At 57.9% G+C, this 19,784-nt stretch overlaps 1 protein-coding gene across 7 annotated transcripts in view; it reads left to right on the top strand.

Moving 5' to 3' along the window:
- Nucleotides 1–19,784, top strand: part of RASGEF1A (RasGEF domain family member 1A) — a 147,709-nt gene that overhangs the window by 113,752 nt on the left and 14,173 nt on the right. Inside the window, exon 1 of one of the 7 annotated variants that reach the window (XR_014146263.1) lies at nucleotides 2,025–2,153. The exons of 4 other annotated variants lie outside the window; for them this stretch is intronic. The gene's annotated coding sequence lies outside the window, so the exon portion shown is untranslated. Of the gene's footprint in view, nucleotides 1–2,024; nucleotides 2,154–2,676; nucleotides 2,740–19,784 lie in introns of those variants that run through there. 2 more of the 7 variants (XR_014146261.1, XM_081823881.1) reach the window with 2 other exon arrangements.

Genomic DNA, 19,784 nt, shown 5'->3' with positions numbered 1-19,784 from the left:
AGCATCTACCTTATTGAGGTCCTTGGGGACGCTGGTGAAATCTGTGGGTGAGCACCTAGGGAAACGGCTCTGTGACTGTACAGGGAGGTGCCGTGGGGCTGCCGTGGGGCAGCTCAGCCACCTCCTCTGGGCTGTACCATCTAGAGCAGCAGAGGAGAAGGCTTGCTCTGGGTGTAGGTGGCAGCAGGGGTGTTAACTACCCACATGGACTTCCTGAGACCACACCGTGGCCACCTTAGGGCCCAGATGTCATGCAGGGTTGTGGGCCAGAGCTGAGGACCACATGGAGCCTGGCAGGCTTCCCCAGGGCAAGAACCCAGTCCTCACCTTTCTTGGTACCCTGGAGCCATCTGAAGGGATAGGGTGGACAGGCCCAGGACTCAAAAGCCAGGCTAGTCCCGGTGCCACAAGTCACCTGCCAAGGCCACCATGAGCTTTGTATCCTCCAGCTGGCCTGAAATGAGATGCAGAAGCAGCAGGGGGAAAGGACAGTGCGAAAGCTTGGAGAGCTGATGCGCCAGTGGTCTGTGGTCCTGGCCATTTCTGCCTGGTGCTCCTCCCTGCCCCCACTGCCCACCCACAGGAGCCGCACGAGGCTGCAGTTAACAGTGCAGGTGCTGGAGCAGTGAGAGCTGGGCTCCAGTCCTAGCAGAGAGAGTGAGGGAGTGGTGGGCAGAGCTCCAAGAGAAAGACACCTGTTTCTAAACTGCTGCATCCTCTAGGGGGAGGTGGGTGAGTGGACCCTGCACAGCCCCTAATTACACAAGACAGAAATAACTGTCCCCGGGACTCAGCCTGGTGGCCAATCTTGGGACGGTTAAGAGAGCAGGCAAACAAGAAGGGGTAGCTGGGAGAAGAGAAGGCTGTCTCAGCAGGCTGCTGGGCAGAGGGTGGGCATCCTGGGACTGGTGTGGACACAGACAGAGTCACCTCTGCCCAATCTTGCCCCAGGGCTTGCTCATGAGCTCTCTTGGGCTTGTCTCAGTCTCTCTCTGGGCATCCCGCTCTCCTCTCTATCATGTGTAAGCTGAGAATGTCCCTGATCCTCTCTAGTGGTGACTCCCCCAGAGTCCCACCCCAGCTTGGTCTCCCAACTCAGCCTCTGGGCTCTCCAGTTCCAGATCTCCCGGAGAGGGTGCTCTTGGCTCAGTCCATCTTTTCCATCCAAATTCTCAGCGCCTGGGTTGGGGCCCACCGCAGGCACACGATGGAGGGGTGACCTGTCACCTGACAGGATTCCTTCGCAGTGCTGGGGCTTCTGAGGGTGGAATGATGCCTCATTGTGCCATGTGTGCCAGGACAGCCCCACGCCATGTCTCAGATTAGTCCTCCCACAAAAGCAGCTGCCGTATCCCCTGTGTTCACTCAAGGAAATGGAAGAACAATGATCGGTGTGACGCTTGAGACCAGAGTGAGCGCCCCGTCAAGGGAAGCATTCAAGCCAAATGCTGGCCAAGCACCTGCTCTGTAGTGGATATCTACGATGAGGTGAGGTCGCAAAGGTGGAAGAGATGCCCAAAGGGAGGAGATGGGGTCACAGCGGGGCTCTCCGCGAGCGGGATCTCACCAACACATGTGCTCGCATCCCGCACTGAGTCCCGACCGACAGAGCTCCCCTTCGCCCGGTGGCTCATAGGCGCCCCCCAGCATCGACGGCTGGTGCGGCCGACCGACTGACGCCACGGCCCCCCGGCCCTGTACTCCCAGCGCCCCGAAACCCAGCACCAGGCCCGTGCGCCCTGCCCTCGCCGCGCCCCTCGCCGAGCCCCTCGCCGAGCCCCACCCCGTCCCTTCCCCGCCGCCCTCCGACCGGCGTCCCCCGCCTCGGGCCCCCTCCCCTGCCCCGCTCCGCCCCGCCCCGCCCCACCGCGGCACGCCCCACTCCGTCCCCCGCCCCCGCCCCCGGCCTAGGCTCGGTCCCGTTTCTGGCTTGACCCTGCTTTCCCCCAGCCTAACCCCGCCCCTGGCCCCGCCCCGCCCCGCGCAAGGCTGTGAGCGAGCCGGAGGGCAGCGGGCATGGGGAAGCCCGCGGGCGGGGTCAGGGGGCGGGAGCTTCCTCGGCGCTCGGGGAGAGGGGCGGCCGCTCGCCGGGCGCTCGCAGCGCAGGGGTATAGCGCGGCGAGCAGGCAGCCAGGATGTTTCTGGAGCCCCAGGTAGGGCTGCGGCACGTGGCGGGTGCGGGGGGCGGGTCGCGAGGCGGCGACGTGGGTGCGCACGCAGAGCAACCCCTCGGTTGCGGCAAGACAGCGGGCAGGGGGTTCTTGCGCCGCGGAGAGCTCGGGAAGAGGTGCTGACCTCCGGCAATTAGTGAGACCATCCGGAACATCTCTGGCCCCGCTCGGCTCCGAAGGAGCCTGCCCTGGGGAACCACTCCCTCTGCGCGTCCCCACTGGGGCACCTGCTGCCAGGTGGGCGGCGCCAGGGCTCAGAATGGGTGGATGGCTCAGGCTGCCACTGCCCTTCCTGGCCTGGCTTGCTGATGCCAGTGATCATCTATGGCTGGAGGGCACCTGCAAACCTAGTAGGGACCCCTATGGGGTGAACAGGGCCAGGGAGGCAGGAGACAGCAGCCCCAGCAGCAGGGCCAGGAGGAGGGTCGCTGCCCTGGGACTGGCGGTCAGGCTTGTTAGAACCAGGACGACCCTGGATCCGTTCCGAGACTTGAGGGGCACAGAACCACCTGTTTGCCCGGAGGAGGTGGGGGAGAGGAGGAGGTCTGCGACGAAGTGCCCGTGGGAGGTGTGTATGTGTGTGTGCCATGTGTGGGCGAGAGTGAGAGTATGTGAAAATGCAGGCATGTTTATATATGGGGTGTGTATGTGTGAGGGAGAGAGGGAGGAAGAGGTGTGTGGGGGGGCAGGGTTGTGCCTGTGGGCCCACAAATGCCTGTGTATTTAAGGAGAGTGAGCTCCAGGGTGGGGCTTCAAGGAGTGTGGGCTCCAAGGTGAGGGGCAGCTTTCTTTCTGCAGGAAAGGAGACTGAGAACATGTCCTGGATTTAATCCGGAGCATGAGGCAGGGTGTTGCATTTCCATGGCTTGTTTATTAGAACCCATCCTTTTGAGACGGACTGGCGGTGTGATTCAGGGACAGGGTGCTGTCCCCGTTCCCAGTCCCCTTAGCATGAAGCTGACTGCACAGACCTGAGAGCTCGGGCCCAGTGAGGGCGGGGGGCACAGAAGAGGCCTTGGCTGAGCTGGCCAGCCTGGTGTGCCGAAGATGCAAGGCGTGTTTGTTTCCTCATTCATCACTTATTCAGCACACATTTACTGAACGCCTGTTGTGGGCAGGCATTGTGGCTGCAGCAGGGAACCAAACACCACAGTCCCTGTCCTCCTGGAGTTCACCTTCTAGCAAGTGAGACTGGGGGAAAAGCACAATCAATAGATGCCACATGAGGGGCACCTGGATGGGTCAGTTGGATGAGTGTGCAACTCTTGATCTCGGGGTCATGGGTTTGAGCCCCATGTTCAGTGTAGAGATTTCTTTAAAAAAAAAAACAACAGAAAAAAATTAAATACAATGCGGAATGTTGCATGGTGGTAAGTGATAAAGAGAAAAAGTAAAGCAAGAAAGAGGAATAGGACATATGGAGGGTACGTCGGTCAGAATAGTTTAGGTTATCTGCAGAAACAGAACAACCCCGCCCCCCAAATCCAGTGGCTTTTAACAGCACAGTGCAATTTGGACCTTGCTCTTGGGGCACCTGGGTGGCCCAGTCGTTAAGCGTCTGCCTTCGGCTCAGGTCATGGTCCCAGGGTCCTGGGATCTAGCCCTGCATGGGGCTCCCTGCTCCACGGGAGGCCTGCTTCTCCCTCTCCCACTCCCCCTGCTTGTGTTCCCTCTCTCCCTGTGTCTCTCTCTGTCAAATAAATAAAAAAAAAAAATCTTAAAAAAAAAAATTTGGACCCTGCTCCAAGCCTTCTTCACTCAAGCTCCCAGGCTGACATGCTCCATGGCAGAGCGGAAGAGAGGCTCCTGCCCTAGAATGTTCATGTCCCACCTGTCACTTCTGCTTGTTGCTCTTGAGCCAGACGAGTCACATGGCCCCCTCAGTATCACAGTAATGACAATCCTGCCCAACCTGGCAAGTCGGGCCCAGTGTACTGACCACCACTTTGGGGGTGCTGTTGGTGCCTGGGGTAGGCAGTTAGGGGAGACCTCGGCGTGTGTGGCTGCACGCGTGAGGAGCTGACAGAGGCGGAAGGGAGCTAAGCGGCATGGGAGTGGAGGGGTACACCAGGAAAACGCTAGGCAGGGCTTTGAACAGGAAGCCACCTCTGTGTCCAGAGGCCAGACTGGAGGCTGGATGTCAGGAGCAGAGCAGGCAAGAGGGAGAGGAGGGGGGGCCGGCACCGGGGCCCGGGGGCTCAGATCGGGGAGGTAGCGGTGGAGGAGAGAAGGGCCGATCCAGACACGCTCTGAAGTAAAGCAAGAGACCTTGCTGAGGGCCGAGATGTGCCGCTGGGGACAGAGAGAGGCAGGCTGACACCAGGAGGGAGGACATTGCCCTCAGTAAAAGGTGGGAAAGGATGCAGGTGGAACGGTTGGGGGTGGGCAGGAGGCAGAAACAGCTTGGCATCCCCTGGGGAGATGTCGCCCAGCAGTGGGTGGGCAGGCTGGAGCTTGGGGAGAGGTCTGGCAGGGAGTGCTAATTTGGAGCCCCGGCTTGTCCTATCCTGTGGGCCCCTTGCTGCCTCCTGGCCCACCGCCTACACCTGTGCCTGCTGGCCCTGGCCCAGCCTGCCCCAGGCCCCACACCACCATCTTGCTGGTTCTAACCGCTGGGGCGGGGGCCCTTCATGTGAGCTTCGCCAGGGGCAGCGAGGTGGGCTTCTGGAGCTGCAGAATCTCGTGTTGACCTGGCTGCCGTGTGCATCTGGGACTGGCCAAGGGCAGGAGTACTGGGGACAGCACTGGCTGCAGGTCCCGTACCTACTAAGCACAGGACCACAGTGGTGCGGTCTTTAAGGGCCAGGCACTATGGAGGGCTGCTTGGGGGAGAGAGTCACATGTTGCTTTGGAAGAGGTAAGGTTTGAATCAGGAATGACGTGGCCTATGTTGGAGCTGGGGTACCTGTGGAAGCTGCCTGTACCTTCCATACCTCTGGCCTTCTGGGGCCTCATCCTCCTGGGTAGCCGCTGGTGAGTGACCCGGAGAGGGCTGGGTCTGTCAGGACTGCTGTGTCAGCCAGGAGACCAGTTCTGTTTCCTTGCTCTTTCTTCTCCTAACCTACTGGAAAACCCCTGGTCATCCTTGGAAGCCCACCTCAAAATCACCTCTTCCAGGAAGCCCTCCTTTACTTCTTCCTATACAGAGTTAGTCCCCCACCCTGTGCTTCCTCAGTATTCAGCACAGACTCTGGTCCTGAGCTGCTCACGCTGCGCCGTGGTGTTATATCCGTCTGCCCTGGCAGATACCGAGGTCCATGGTTCTTCCATCTCCAAGTGTGCAGCACAGATCTGTAAGGCCTCATGGATGTTGGTTGACTAAGTGAGGGAAGGAAGGAAGGAACAAACACGAGGACTGAAATGGCCCATGGAGACTGCTTAGTTCTATCTCCTTGTTTTACACATGGGGACACCGAGGCCCACAGTAGCCTGGCTTACTTGAGTTCAGGAAGGAGCTCAGGGGCAGAACTGGCTCCCAGACCAGGATTCCTCCACTGTGCCGGGTTCTGGGCTGGCCGGGTCCTTGAGGGTTCCAGGACAAGGGGGGATCCCAGAGGCCGACAGGTTGAGGGGCCCTGGGGTGAGTGGTCAGGTGCGAGCATATGCATGAAGGCATCAGGGTTGGAGTCTCAGGAGAAGGAGGGCAGCCAGGGACCTTTACTGGGGTTCTTCGGCCTCTCCCCTCAGAAGTCCTGCAGCTTGCAAGGGCTCTGGCCCTGTGGCCTCCTGTCACAGGTGGGGTTTCTCTGGCCAACCCACCGCCCTGCCCCTCAGCCTCCAGTGGAATAATCGTGCCCTGACTGTCCTGCTCACACCCACCTGCTTGACTGGGGCCAAGCCCACGGCATTTCCCAAATGTCAGTGTGGCTGCCCCCCCAGCCGCCCCCTGCCTGAGGGGTGGGGCTGGCGAGTGTGAGTCAGAGGACCCCGGGGGCCAGCTTCTGGGTCTCCCTTAACCCTCAAGAGGTCGCTGGGCCAGTAAGACAAGTGGAAACCCAGTCTCCAAGGTCAAAGGCTGCGGAGCTGACCTTCATCCTGGGGCTAACTGATCCCAGAGCCCGGCCTTCCCGTGAGCACCAGGGCCATGAGCAACATCCTTAGAAGAGGGCTGGCAGGTTCCCAGAGGAGGCTGGAAACTGGCAGTGCCCGGCCCAGAGGGCGCAAAGGGGTGGGGTCATGGATGTGTGGTCAGCAAAGTGTGCTGTGCGCCAGGTGGCTGGCCGGGGTGGCTGACCTGCGTGGACACTGTGTCCCTGGCCAAAGGCTGGGACACCTGCAGAGCTGGGAGGTCCCAGGGCACGGGCTCACACACACCTCTCCCTATTGCTGCCGCTGGAGTGAGCATCACACCCCTGCTCCACATAGACTGAGTGGGGATATCTTTGGGGACAGGGACACCTGTACCCAGGGGAGGTAGATAGGTAAGCTATTCGTTTTTTTAAAATGTATGTTAAATTAATTGATAAGTGAACTCTCTCTTACTAGTTTGAACAGATTTTCAGTTTGGCTTCCTGGAAAGCCTAAGAAATTAATCAGATTATCTGCACATAAGGAACATTCTAGCTCTTCATTTCTAATGTATCTTTTATTTATTTTCTTATCTTATTGTGTTTTCTGAAAGGGGCAAAACAACATTAAATAATGGCAGTTGTCCTTGGCTTGATCTTCATTTTAACGAGAAGGCCTCTAATGTTTTACTAAGTCTGAAATTGGCTCTAAATTTCAATAGATATCCTTCATCATGAACAGGATGCTCTTCTCTTTCATTAATTGCCAAGAGTGTACACCAAGAATGGATATTAAATTTCACTGAAAGCTTTCCTATATCTAGCAAGATCATCAAATTCCTTTCCTCCTTGGACCTATTAATGTGTTGACTTATTAGCTTCCCTGAGCTAGATCATCCTCATGTTTCTGGAATAAATCCCACTGGGTCAGACTCAATTGTGCTTTAAAATGCTTCTGGGTTCATTCTACTGATAAGTTGCTTAGGGTATTTTTCATCTATATTCATAAGTAAGAATTTATCTGTACTTTTTATTAGGGGATAGATTTGTCACATTTATAAATCATAGTTATGTCAGCTTTGTAAAACGAGTAGGAAGGGTTTTCAATATGAATTGTGTGGTTGAAATAGTTTAAATATCATATAAAATTATCTTATTCTCCAAGGCTTGAAATAATTAATTTTAGAAACTGTCTCAGCCAGGAGTTGGTTTAATTTTTCCCTACGGTTTGGTTGGCTGTCAACTTACTTTAATTTGCACTATGGTTATTGGTCTTCTGGGGTTTTAAGCATTTTTCGTCTATGTTGGTTATATATATTTTCTAAATAATATCCCAGTTCAAAATGCTTTCAGATCGTTTAGCACAGATTTATATAGTCGATTCTTTTAAAGTTTCTTCTCCATATCTGAGGCTAGATTCCCTTTTTCATTCCTAGTAGCTGTATTTTTGCATTTCCTCCCTCCTACCATCTTACCCCCCCTTCCATTCCCTCCCTCCCATCCTCCTGCTTTCCTTCCTCCTTCCCTTTCTTCCACCATTTTGTTGATTAGAACTACGAGAGGTTTATCTTTCTATTTTGTGTTTTGAAAAAAAAAATCAGCCCTTGAATTCAATCAGCAAGTTCTATTCTCTATTTCATTAAATACACTAATTTATCTTTCAGTAATTCCTTCTTGTAGTTTGCTTTGCTGCAGGTCTGTTGTTTGGAAGCTCTTTTTAGCTTTTTGAGTCAAGTGCTGAGTTCATTTCCATTTTTTCTTGTTTACTTAAAATATATTGAAGTCTATGAATATTTCTCTGAGAACAGCTTTGGCCATATCAAATTTCATGAAGAGTTTTCTTATAAGGGTTATTTCTCTGATGTGTCTGTAATTGGAGTTTTGATTGCCTCTTTAACACAGACATGATTTAGGGAAGTTTTTTAATCAAGTGGGTAGACTTTTTTAGTTCATCGTTTATTAATATCCAGCTATTGTGTTAAGTTGTGTCCACAGAGTTCGGTCACCCATACATTTCTGTTTGGGGACTCCTTTGGGGTTTCATTGGTGATAGCAGGTGAATACTCCGGATGGAAGAATATGGCTTTCTGTTTTGATAGCATGGTTTCCATGTACTGTCTCCTCATGCTTCCATGCCCCTGGTTCAAGGGAATGCACTGCACTCTATTTATTCCTTTCTACCCCTTGTCTCTGGGTATCCACCACTTGTCAGAAACTGTAGAAGGTTCTAGTTGTTGTTCTGCTGTCTGTCTGGTCCATGAAGGGGAGCTCACTGCATTGTGCTTGGACTTGGACCGCTGACCCATTTCCTGGGCACAGCAGGGCGGGTAGAGTCTCCTGTTTGCTGGCATCTGCCAGCAGGATGACCATTCAAGTAAAGGAAATTGATTTTTATTTGTTTTTTAAACACAAAGGAAAATCGTTGCTCAGCCTAATTAGATGTCATTTAAAAATAAAGGAACTGCGTGTTATTTTTCCAGAACCCAGCAACCCCAGGCAGCCTCGGAGGTGGAGGTTAACAATCATTCCTGGAAAGAAAGGTCTGAGCCACAGCCGGTCCCCCACCCCACCCATCCATGCTGAGGGGTCCAGCCTCCCTGCCTCTCAAGGACCCTCAGCTCTGATGCAGTCCCCTCACTGTCGCCCTCCTGGAACCTGGGCTCTTCCTTCCTGACAGGCGGAGCCCTAGTGACGGGGCAGGCTCTGAGTGCCAGCCTCTTGGGTGGCTGCTCCGTGGGGAAAGGGGACCCTAGAGGAGCGGGTGCAGTAGAGGTGGGCATCTGTGCCCATGGGGCACCTTGAGAGGACTTTCCAGAAATGACAGGCCTGGCTCCCAAGTAGATCTCAGTTTGCGCATCCTCCTGTCCCAGCCTGCACCTCGCTCAGCCTCGGGAGTCCAAGCCGCCCACGGGCAGGAGTGCTGGGGTGACCCCTGTGGAATCCAGTGGAATGGGCCAAGGGGGAAGGAGGCCAGAGGAGAAGGGGCGAGTGGCCCGGGTGGGAGGCCAGCGTGCCAGCCGGCCCGCCCTGCGGGAAAGGGCAGCGATTCTCTGAAATCCTACCTGCTCTGTCCCTGGGCCTCTCAAGGCTCAATAATGGGATGGTTATTGGTGGACAATGACATTTTGTCTCCCGAGCAGCCACTAGAAGAAGCTGACTAGACAGAAAGGGAGAAAAGAGGAGGGGGGGAGAAAAAAACAAGGAAAAAAGCCGGGCTCGGCGGAATTTGTATTTAGGAGTGTGAAGACGAGCTGGCAAGATTCCTTCACTCAATTCAAATAGTATTTGGTGCTAGGAAGGAATTCAGAAGGAAAAAAAATGAATCCTGCGTCTGTAACAAAGCTTTAATTATCAGCATGGCCCCCTAGGCCGGGCCTTTGTCGAGGCGGCGCCCCGCGAGGTGCTGCCTGGCTCTGGTTCCCATGGCAGCCGCCTCCTGGCTGGAGTCCGGCCCGCAGCCCTCCGCCAGGCCCGCAGGGGACGCGAAGGTAAATATGGCCCTTCCTCACGGCTTTCGTGGTGTGATTTCTTGAAGCTTGGCTGATGTAAAAAATTGTCACTCCTTGCCCTCCAAGAGCTCCTGCTGCAGGCCTGGCGGGGTGGACAGACAGGTGGGAGCGGCAGGGTGCTCCTGTGGCCCGACCTGCAAGGATGGGCCCAGCCAGGTCCTCCCAAGGACTTCCCTGCTGGAAAGTCCATGGGAGTGCAGAGGGAGGAGGGCTGAGGACCTGTGCACAGGGGTGTGTCACCCCCTGCACTCCCCCAACCCGGGGCAGGGGCCAAGCAGCCATCCCGAGGCCAGAGCCAGCTCTGAGCCCCACTTGCCAGGTCAACGGATGTGTCTGCCTGGAAGCAGGACGTAGCTTCTGTCTACTTTCCTCCTGTGGGCAGGAGGGGCCCGATGCTGTCCTGGGCATGGGGAGGCGACAGGGACCCCAGAGGTGGGGTCAGGGAGATGCCAGCCCTGGCCCCCATAATCTGTGTCTAGGAAGGCAGCAGGTAACTGTGATGACAAGTCCACCCAAATCAGCAGGTACTGAGCATGTCCTGAGCCTAGTGGCCTCGCTGCATGCTTACTGTCCCCGCTGTGGTTTTTTGCAGAGGAGGGTGTGGCTCTAGCTGGTGGGGTGGTCAGACCTCACTGCCAGTCCGCTGGATGCCCAGCTCAGGCTTGCAGCCAGACCCCATATATTTGCAGCATGTGGCCCCAGCAGACAGGACCGGGCTCCCTGGTGCTTAAGGGAGACACGCTGCAGCTCAAAGTTAGGAAGATCTGAGAGCTGGGGCTTGGGGAGGGGGAGGACAGCCCCCTCTCCCCGCCGTGGGAAGTTCCTGCCTTAGGAGTGTCTGAATTCAGGCTGGGGGCTGCTTGTGCCCTGCTGCTGTTGGGGGCCGTCCTCCATTCCTGGGGGTGGAGGAGCCGGAGGATGGGCAGCAGCTCTGGAGGAAGCAGCTCCCCAGTGGCCCGGGATCCAGCCCCCTGAGCCAGAGGGCAGGTCTGGGGCCACTCTGGGGGCTGGGGCCACGTGTGGCTTGCAGGGTCTTGGCTCCTGGAAGCTCTCGTACCCACCAGAATCTATGGGAATGACTGAGCTCAGCAGGCCGACTCTCTCAAGCAGGTGTTACCTGTGCCCTTTGCAGATGACGCCCCGAGGGCTTGGCCACTGGCAGGTCACCCGCCCTCTGCCGGAAGAGCTGTCAGCACCAGCTGGCCCCAGGAGGGGAGGGAGGCCGCCTGAGAGTGTTCCAAGGCCCAGCGCACGGGTGCAGCCCCAGCTCTAAGGAACTGGAGTGGGAAGAGGAGGAGAGGGAGGGAGGCACTCTGAGCTTGTCATGAATAACAGGGGTTTTCGGGAGGTGGGGAGAGGGGGGAGGACCGGAGAGGGGAGGTGGCTGCCCTTGGGGCAGATACTCCTCCTCCCCCTGTCTCCCTTCAGACTGCCCCACCCCTGCCTCTCCCCGCTCCCTGGCTGCAGGCACTGTGCCCCCAACCCCGCCAGCCCAAGGGTCTAGCACGCAGCTGCTCCCAGCTAGTCTGGGCTCTTGGGCTTGGGTTTTCTGCCAGTTAGTGGGATCCGGGCACCCTCCGGATCTCTTCCTGTCCCCCAGCACCCTGCAATGAGGGTAGGACTGCGGAGGCCATGGTGAAGTGACCTGTCTGTCGCCTGCGAGCCCTCCGGCTTTGCTGCCATTTTCTGGTCTGTGACTTGGGAAACAGAAGGATCATAGGATAGGGGAGATTAAGTGGGATGATGGGGGGACTAAGGAGGCCCTGTCTCAGCCACCTAGCCTGTCTTGCCTGGGGCTGAGGTCTCAGTCTGGCCCTGTGCTTCCCAGCTGGAGGGAGGGAGGAAGCCCCAAGATGCTGGCCACAGCCTCCAGGCACAGAAAACACAATGCGTGTATGTGATCGCCTGAGCTTCAGTACAAACCAGGAGGACTCCGAGACCGCCCCCTCCCCCTCCCCCAGGGGTGGCAGAGCCGGGAGGTGAGGTGGGCCCCTTGGCTCACCTGCTGAACATGCAGCTTTCTACTCCTCCCCCATCCCCAGTGGGCAGATTCTTAGTTATAATTTAGAGTCATAACATTCCAGAGAATCGAGGCCACCTTCACCATCCTGATGGCCTTCTCTTGGCAGGGGCAGCCCCCTCCCACTGCTGGCCCCCCTCAGGTGCTGTGACTTGAGGGGGTCCAAAGAGTAGGCAAAAATCTTCCTTGCTGCAAAGGATCCACTAAAGGTTTACCAAAAGATTTTGCATATGTACAAGGAATCCTATAAAAGTGTTGGGGGTGGGCATGCATTTAAACAAGCATTTTTTTTTTTTTAAAGATTTTATTTATTTATTTGACAGAGAGACAAAGCGAGAGAAGGAACACAAGCAGGGGGAGTGGGAGAGGGAGAAGCAGGCTTCCCGCTGAGCAGGGAGCCTGACGCGGGGCTCGATCCCAGGACCCTGGGACCATGACCTGAGCCGAAGGCAGACGCTTAACGACTGAGCCACCCAGGCGCCCCTTAAACAAGGATTTTATTTACAAATTTGTTTTGTCTTGCAACCTCCTGCTCACAGTTCCCTTCTGTGTAAAGTGAGGGTCCCCTCAGCCATTCCTCTTCCCAGCCTGCATCCCAAGGGGGTCAGCTTTGGATCCCAGGAGAGCCTCCTGGAAGGGGTGCTTCATCCTGGACAAACGCCAGAAGAGTCTCCCCGGAGCGCCATGTAGGCAGTGGAGGAAGGCAGGGAGGGCGCCCTGCCCACTGCAGCCCCACATAGAGCCGCATTTAGCGTGGCTGAAAGATAGTCAGGAAAATACTTGTTGGGAGTGAGCAAGCAAGACATGCTCCAGGGAAGATTTCCAGGGAGGCAGTGCGATGGAAGACTCCTAGGTCTTGGGGCCTGGAGGCCTTGGCACCAGCCCTTCCCTCTGCTCACCGTGCTCTTCCTTTTCCAGAAGTCTCTTTTAGGGAGGCCAGTCTCTCCACCTGGTTAGGTTACCATCTGCTCTGTCCTCACACTCCTGATCCCCTACTCCTCTTCCTCTTCCACAGCACCGATCTCCTTCAAACCCCTAATAGCACACCCATAGATATGGATCGTTGTGCATGGCAGCCACAGTCTGCTCCAGTGGGGGCCCCGTGTGCACCCCCGTGGGCACAGAGAGCCTTGTTTCCTTCATTGGTGGATCCCCAGTGTCTAGGCAGGTCTTCGGTAACATTTGTGGATGGATGGATGGTTGGATGAATGGGCAAGGAGTAAGGGTTCTGTGGGACACCCCACCTCCTACCGCACCCCAGTGCAAATGATTTTAGAGAAGCAGACAGCCCTAGAAGGGTGATGGGGGCCATGGTGCTCCTGCCCAACCTTGGCTGCCTCAGAGTCCCCAGCAGGGCTGGGCTCTGTGTGTCGCTGGCCCTGGTCCAAGTAGCCAGCATGATTTTCTCCCCAGTTGCAGCCTCTGAGTGCCAGTGGGGCTCCTGCCTGTTCCCACCAAGGCTGGATTTTTCTAGAACCAGGATGCAACCCAAGATAGCTCCCTGAATGCACTCATTCTGAAATCTCTGCCAAAGGCTGCCCTCTTGGTTAAGTGGCCCACCAGGGTGGCCCACAGGGCTGGTACCCAGCTCTCTCTAGGAGCACGTTCTCTCTCTCCCTCTCCCCCTCCCCTCCTCTGTCTCTCTGTCTCTCTTTCTCCTCCAGCCAAAAGAGGGGAGACTGGCAAGATGTGTAATTTTCAGTTGCTAATTGTGATGCCCTGCAGCTTGCTGAGCTAAAAATAGTCTTCGTTTTTGTTGAGTAGGTTAAAAAATAGAAACCCACGTGCTGCCTCCAAAAGAAGCATCCCTTGCGAAGCCTGGCTAGGCGAGGCCGGCGGGGGCCCCTCTTCCACCTCCGGGCACGTCCCTGGGCACTCATGCGGGATGGGCCCTGAAGGCCATTTTGTTCCCGTTTTCCAAGAAGCTGGGATTCTTAACTTCGTATCCGTAGGTGAACTTCTGGGAACCCATCAATCCCTGGAATTATATGCAGAATGCCGTGGGAGTGTGCATTTATCCACGTGTCCAGGGCGAGGGCCTCCGCCTTCCTCTGACGCTCAGAGGTTCAGGCCCCAGCCAGGGACATTGTTGAGCAGGAATGACAGTCCTGAGAAGGAGCAGGGATGTGGGGCTGACAGAGTCACCGCCACCTACCTGAGCAACGTTATACAAGTGCTGCGATGAACCGTGGGGGTCTCTGTGCCTCCCCCTGGCTTAGGGGGCATTGCATCATGTGAGATGTGTGATGCCCAGCCTCTGGCCGGGCTCCAGCTCCTCATGACAAATATTTGAAGGTTAGTCAAAAGAAAGCTTATCCCCGCTTCTGTGTTTCTCAGAAATTTCCAGAATTGCAGACTCCACAGTCTGGAAGGGGTTCTAACATTCTGACTGTCCTGGGAACCTATCCCCGTTCTCCCCTTCGGAGTCGAATGGAGGCCTGACACTGTTCCTGTCCTGCTGTGCAGGGGACTGTCCCCTCCATGAGCTCTTGTCCCCACTATCGGCTGGGGCAGAGTTGGCTCTGTCTGAGGTTAGCCAGTTATCTTCTGTGTTCCTCCCTTAGTCCCTCTGGGGCTGAAGGAAGTGCTTGCTTCCTGCAGATGCCCTGGGTCGGGTGGAGCCCTGCCTCCCGTTGCCCAGGACAGGCCTTGGGGGACAGAGCTGGTGTGGGGAGCCCCGCAGTGGGGCAGGCCACTGCCCCTCCCGGGATGAGGCTCCTGCCGCATCTGGCGGCTCTGAGTGAAGCCCCTGGGGGGTGCAGCCGTGAACTAGAGGCTCCCTCCAGGGCTGGGAGGCCGGGGTGAGGGCCTGTTCGTGGGAGAGCAGACCATGGGCACGCGGACATCTCCAGGAAGGTGGCCGGGGCTGCCCGGACAGCCGTGAACGCGGACGGCTCGGCACACAGCGCAGTCATTGGATGTTTCTCCAGAGTCAGTGTCCTTTATATTCCCTCCCCGAGTATGTTCAAGTAAACTGTTGGTGAGGACATCAGCTCGTCCGCTGGGGGAGTGTTTTACGAGACTGCTGGGCGGTGTCAGGCTCCCCTGGGCCTCGTGGGGCGGCTCGGTACAGGGAGCAGGAAAAGCCCTCAGAAAGGAGGGTGACCCTTACCCAGGCCTGGGCGGACATGGGTGTATGGGACACGCAGTGATGGGCGCATTTTGGGTGCTCACAGCAGGCTCTGGCTGTCGTAGTGAGGCCCTGGCCTAGAAGGATCTGGGCCTCCGCCAGAGCTGCAGCTCCCAGGAGTCCGGGGGGCTCTGGGGGAGACGGCAGTGGGGTGCAGGGTCTGTGAAGGCCGTCTTGGGCACCGCTGGGGTTTGTGAGTCGAAGGACTGTGGCCCAGGTTACAGAAGGTGCACACAGGTACGGGGCATGGCTGTCCCTCCCAGGGCACATCTGGCTTTTGCACACGTGTGGCCCTCTATGTTTTGCTGCCCGAGGGAGGGGCACGGACCCTGAAGGGCCCCAGTTTGCTGGCGCCGCGTCAGGAAACACTGTGGCAGTGGGTGGCACTCACATCTCTAGCTGAGGTCTCTTGAAGAGGCTGCACGAGGGAATTTGATTCATAATCCTCTACAGAAAACTAAAACTCCTCTTTCCCCATCTCCGCCAGGTCTCTCGGGCCACCGGGGCTGCCTGTGCTCACCCCTTAGTCTCTCCAAGTCTTTGAGACCAGCTGCCCCCACCCGCTGTGCTGCCCTCTCCTCCTCCTGGGCCCTCAGTGCACACTCCTGATGCTTTTGTCCTTTCGTCCGTGCGCGGGGAGGGGGAGCGTGTGCGAGAGGCGGGGCAGCTGCAGCTACTCAGAAGCGAAGTACTTTGGCTGGGTCCCCAAAAGGGGCCTTCGATCTGAGTTGCGTGGATGCAGAGCTCCAGACCGCCCCAGGCGTCCAGGACCACGTGCAGGCAGTCGGTGGCCGGGCGAGCAGAACCCGGAGACCGGGGTTACCTTCTGCACTGTCACGGCCTGGCGTGCGAGCCCTTGTCCTGGGCCGGAGCCGTCCTCTGGGCGGCCTCCCCCTGCACTCCCCAGCCCTGCTGTGACGTTCTGGGGCCAGTGCCCTGTCCCATAAGCTCGGCCATCAGCATGTGCCTATTGTGGGCGTGGCACGGGGGACAGGAACGAGACAAATGGATGCTCTTCTCTGAGCCCAGCTTCCCCAGAGATTGGAGCGTGAGCCAAAGCTTACGTGTCTGCACCTACTGGGGAGCGTGGTCCCCGGGAAGCAGGCGGGAGGGGATGGATGCGTGGGGTGCCTTCCTATAGGACTCCCTCTCACTGGATGTCTTTGGAGAGGCTCTGTAAAACTTTTCTAACTCGAACAGTCCATCTGGGGTGAGGAAGGGGAATTTACCTCTGCCTCCCATGTCCCATTGATCCGAGCTCACCCCTGCGGTGTAACCTGGCCCCCTGACCTCCGGGTTGTGCGTGGAGCCTGGACGGATGCACAGAACGTGGCCTCAGCGAGAACCCACAGCTGAGGGCAGGAGTCATGTGGCCTGCTGAGGGGTGAGGCCCTGGGCCAGGGGCTGGAGGTCAGAAGCGGTGGCAGCCAGTGCTGGCCACTCAGGTGTCACTGAGGTCACTGAGGTCAGGCACAGAGGTGGCGGCCCGTGGTGGCATCTAGCACCGCTCCCGGGGCTACTGGCTTTCATTTTCTCATCTAGCCCTCACCACCACCCTGCCAGGGAAGTGGGCAAGAAAGTATACCCAGTTGAGAGCAGAAGAAACAGGCTCAGAGCAGCTCAGAGGCTTCCCCACTGTCCTTGAGACAGTGTGTGTCTCCTGACTCCATTCTGGACTCTCCCACTGAAGTCCCAGACCTGAACCCCCATGAAAGGACCTGGGAAGGTGTGGGTGGGTGGTCACGGGTTGGGGTGCAGACGAGGAGCATTCAAGGAATGGAGTTGCAGGAGGCCGGGGGTTTCCCAAGGTCATGTCCCTTGTTGGGCCGTGGAGGGGGAGCAGAAGTGAGCGCTGAAGCAGGGGTAGCTGCAGGACCCCACTGTAGCCACTTCCTGTTCTGGGGAGCAACAGCACGTATGGCAGATGGAGCAGAGTGGTGCGGGGAGCCCCGGGAAGGGGCCCAAAGATGGAGAGGTTGACGGTGCAGCTTATTGCTTGGCCCACCTGGCCTGCCTCACCTACGGCCAGCCTCCTGGACACGGCTGGTGGCAGGTAGCGGAGGGTCCCTGGGACCAGCCCTCCCTGCTTGCCCCCATCCCACGCCAGCCGCCACGATGCCACCCTGCCAGGGCAGGAGCAGTGGGCGTGGCCTCTCTCCCGGTCCCCTGGCCCCCTGGCCCCCCGGCTCCCTTTGGGACTTGGGGCCCAGCTGCAGGCAGGACTCCTCCGTAGACGCTCCCGGAGAGCAAGTAACACCAGGCGCGAGCTGGGCCCGCGCTGGCCCGTGGCTGCTGCCTCTGCACTCGGGGCCAGGGGCCGGGTCTCTCCCGCCTGCGCCTGGGTACCGGGGCCCCGGGCCTGCCCTTGCGCTCACCTGGCCCCGTGAGGACGGTGGGAAGCTCGTGAGGCCCAGCTGCCAGGAGGCGGGCAATCACTTTCACCTGCCTCTCTGTGAGCCGCGTCTATAATTGGCAGGTGCTTGCCTTCCTGCCCGAAGAGGAGGAGCCGCAAGGAGCGGAGGAGGTGGGGGGTGTGAGTCCGTCTCCCACTCCCTGCAAGAGGCTGCTGCTTTGTCGGGGTGGGCCCCAGCCTGGGGCCCTGGGGAAGTCGGTGTGGAAGGCTGGCCCACCCCGGCTCCGTCCTCCCCCGTCCTGGGCCTGGCCTCAGGAGGCTTCCAGAGCTCTCCTCCGAGTGTCCACAGCCTCCGGTCGTGTCTGGGTGTAGCCAAGGGCAGCAGAGGTGAGCGAGAGGCCCCCTGTACCCCCTGCTCCCATTTTCCCCTAGAAAACCCTGAAAACCGCCCGGCCAAGTCTGGTTAAGTCAGGATTGCTGGGGGCGGGTGGGCAGAGTGTTTTCTTAAGCGCCCCAGGTGCTTCTGCAGTCCGGCGGCAGGACTGACCCGGGGGGAGGCAGGCTCTCCTCACCTGCAGGCGAACGCTCTCCAAGGCCCAAGCCTGTCCCACAAAAACGCTGTCTTGACGCGGCAGGCAGGCCGGGGCTGGAACCCGTCCTGCATTTTTGCGAGGTGGCCGGTGGAGGTGCTGCTGGTTGGGCCTCGCCTGGAGCAGAGCCGCTTTCTGAGAGGATCGAAAACTCCCGAGGACCGGTGAGTCCGACCGGGGCCGAGGCGCCCCGCGCACCAGTCCCCTGGTGGTGCTGCTGCGGAGCTCGGGCAGCGCGCTGGCTTGAGGGCATCCGTGCGGGCTCGGGCTCTCTGAGGCCCCTGGGGACCTGTGCGTCCTGGGCAACCCCCACGGCCTGCGCCGGGTGCTGAGCGGGCACGTCTGTGGAGTTGGCTCCTCCTGGACGGGGCGGTGAGAGCACGTCTCGCGTGCCACACTTTACACAAGTGCCCATTTCATCCTCCCAGCAAACCTCGGACGTAGCCCACCCTGTGCCCATTCCCCAGATGAGGAAGTGAAGGCTCCGAGAGGTCGAGGACCCTGACAGAGCTCCAGGTGGCCGGGCCACGCTCAGGTTCAGGTCCCCCTGACTGCCTTCACGGCCGTCCTGGCACTGCCGCGACCTAGCTGTGTGACCCGGGCCGGTCCCCTAGTGTCTCTGTGCCTTGTTCTCATCTGCAGCGTATGGAGAATAATGGGTTTTGTGGGGGTTCTTGTGGGGTCCGTGATGATTAGCGAGACGACTTGGTGCTCACATTGGTGTCACTGATGGCTCGTGTGATGGACTCAGTCTGAGCTTGGTTTCTCATTATGATGACACTTGCTGTGTCTCCCCCACCCGAGATAGGAGCCACTCTGAGTGGCCCTTCCCCGAGAAGGGGGCCAGTCAGGGACAGTGGACACACAGGAGTGTGGCCAGTGATGGCAGTTCCTGCTCTTGCTGGGATGGGAGGGGAGGACGCCCTGTGCAAGAACAGAGGGGACCATGGGGCCAGGTGCGGTGGCCCGCGGAAATGCCAGGCAGGTAGAGGGCTCCGCAGGGCTTGTCCCCAGCCCCACTTAACGGCTGCAGAAGTGGAGGCTGGTTAGACTTGGCCAGGGGCAAGGAGCTGGCTGTTGCAGAGTGGGCTTCAAGCCCGAGGGTGCTCTAAATCTTTGCCCACTTGGCATTGCACCTGGAGACCCCTCAGTGCTCATGGCTGGGGTGGGGGCTCTCTTAGGGACTGAGAGGCCCCCAGGACCCGTGAGCTTGGTGCACAGAGGAGGGGAGAGAGGAGGACATGTGGGCAGGCAGCATCCCTGGGGGGGGGTCCCCGGGGAGGGTAGATTCGGGGGTGGTCCCATACAGCCCCCGTGGGCCCTCCCTGTTCTCTGAGTGGGTTCCAGACCCCTGCCTCGAAACCTGCCTTTTCTGGGGACCCACGGTGGTCCTTCGGCTCCTGCCTTCATCCACAGGCCCAGCCCTGGACCTCATCCTCTCTAACATGCCTTTATAAAAAGTGCTGGTTTCAAAACTCAGCCTCTTTGCACTAAAAAAAAGTTATTTTAAAAGTGACAAAATGGATGTGCCATTTAGAAAAGTTACCAAAGGGCACCTGGGTGGCTCAGTTGGTTAAGCGACTGCCTTCGGCTCAGGTCGTGATCCTGGAGTCCCAGGATCGGGTCCCGCATCGGGCTCCCCGCCCAGCGGGGAGTCCGCTTCTCCCTCTGACCCTCCCCCCTCTCATGTGCTCTCTTTCTCTCAAATAAATGAATAAAATCTTTAAAAAAAAAAAAAAAGTTACCAAATAGCTTGCAAATGTATAGAATGGAAAGTGAAAGTCTCCTCCTTCTCCAGCTCCCTTGTAGTAAACTCTGTAACTGGTGTGGTGGATGGCCACGTGTTTCTGGGCATTTATGTAAACTTATATTGATGTCATTGAAAAAATGGGCAATATGGGATCTTGTGCAGTTGGGGAGTCCAGTTATGGGGTCCTCAGCCCAGCTGCTCCCCGAGCCGAAGGGATGGGCCTCTCCTGGCAGCTTGTCCCTGTGGCCTTCTGG

Source organism: Leptonychotes weddellii, chromosome 6 (genome assembly GCF_054177405.1).
Source record: "Leptonychotes weddellii isolate Sample4059 chromosome 6, ASM5417740v2, whole genome shotgun sequence".
NCBI lineage: Eukaryota > Metazoa > Chordata > Mammalia > Carnivora > Phocidae > Leptonychotes > Leptonychotes weddellii.
The sequence above is the reverse complement of the archived record's forward strand: the minus strand, read 5'-3'. Positions and strand labels throughout refer to the sequence as shown.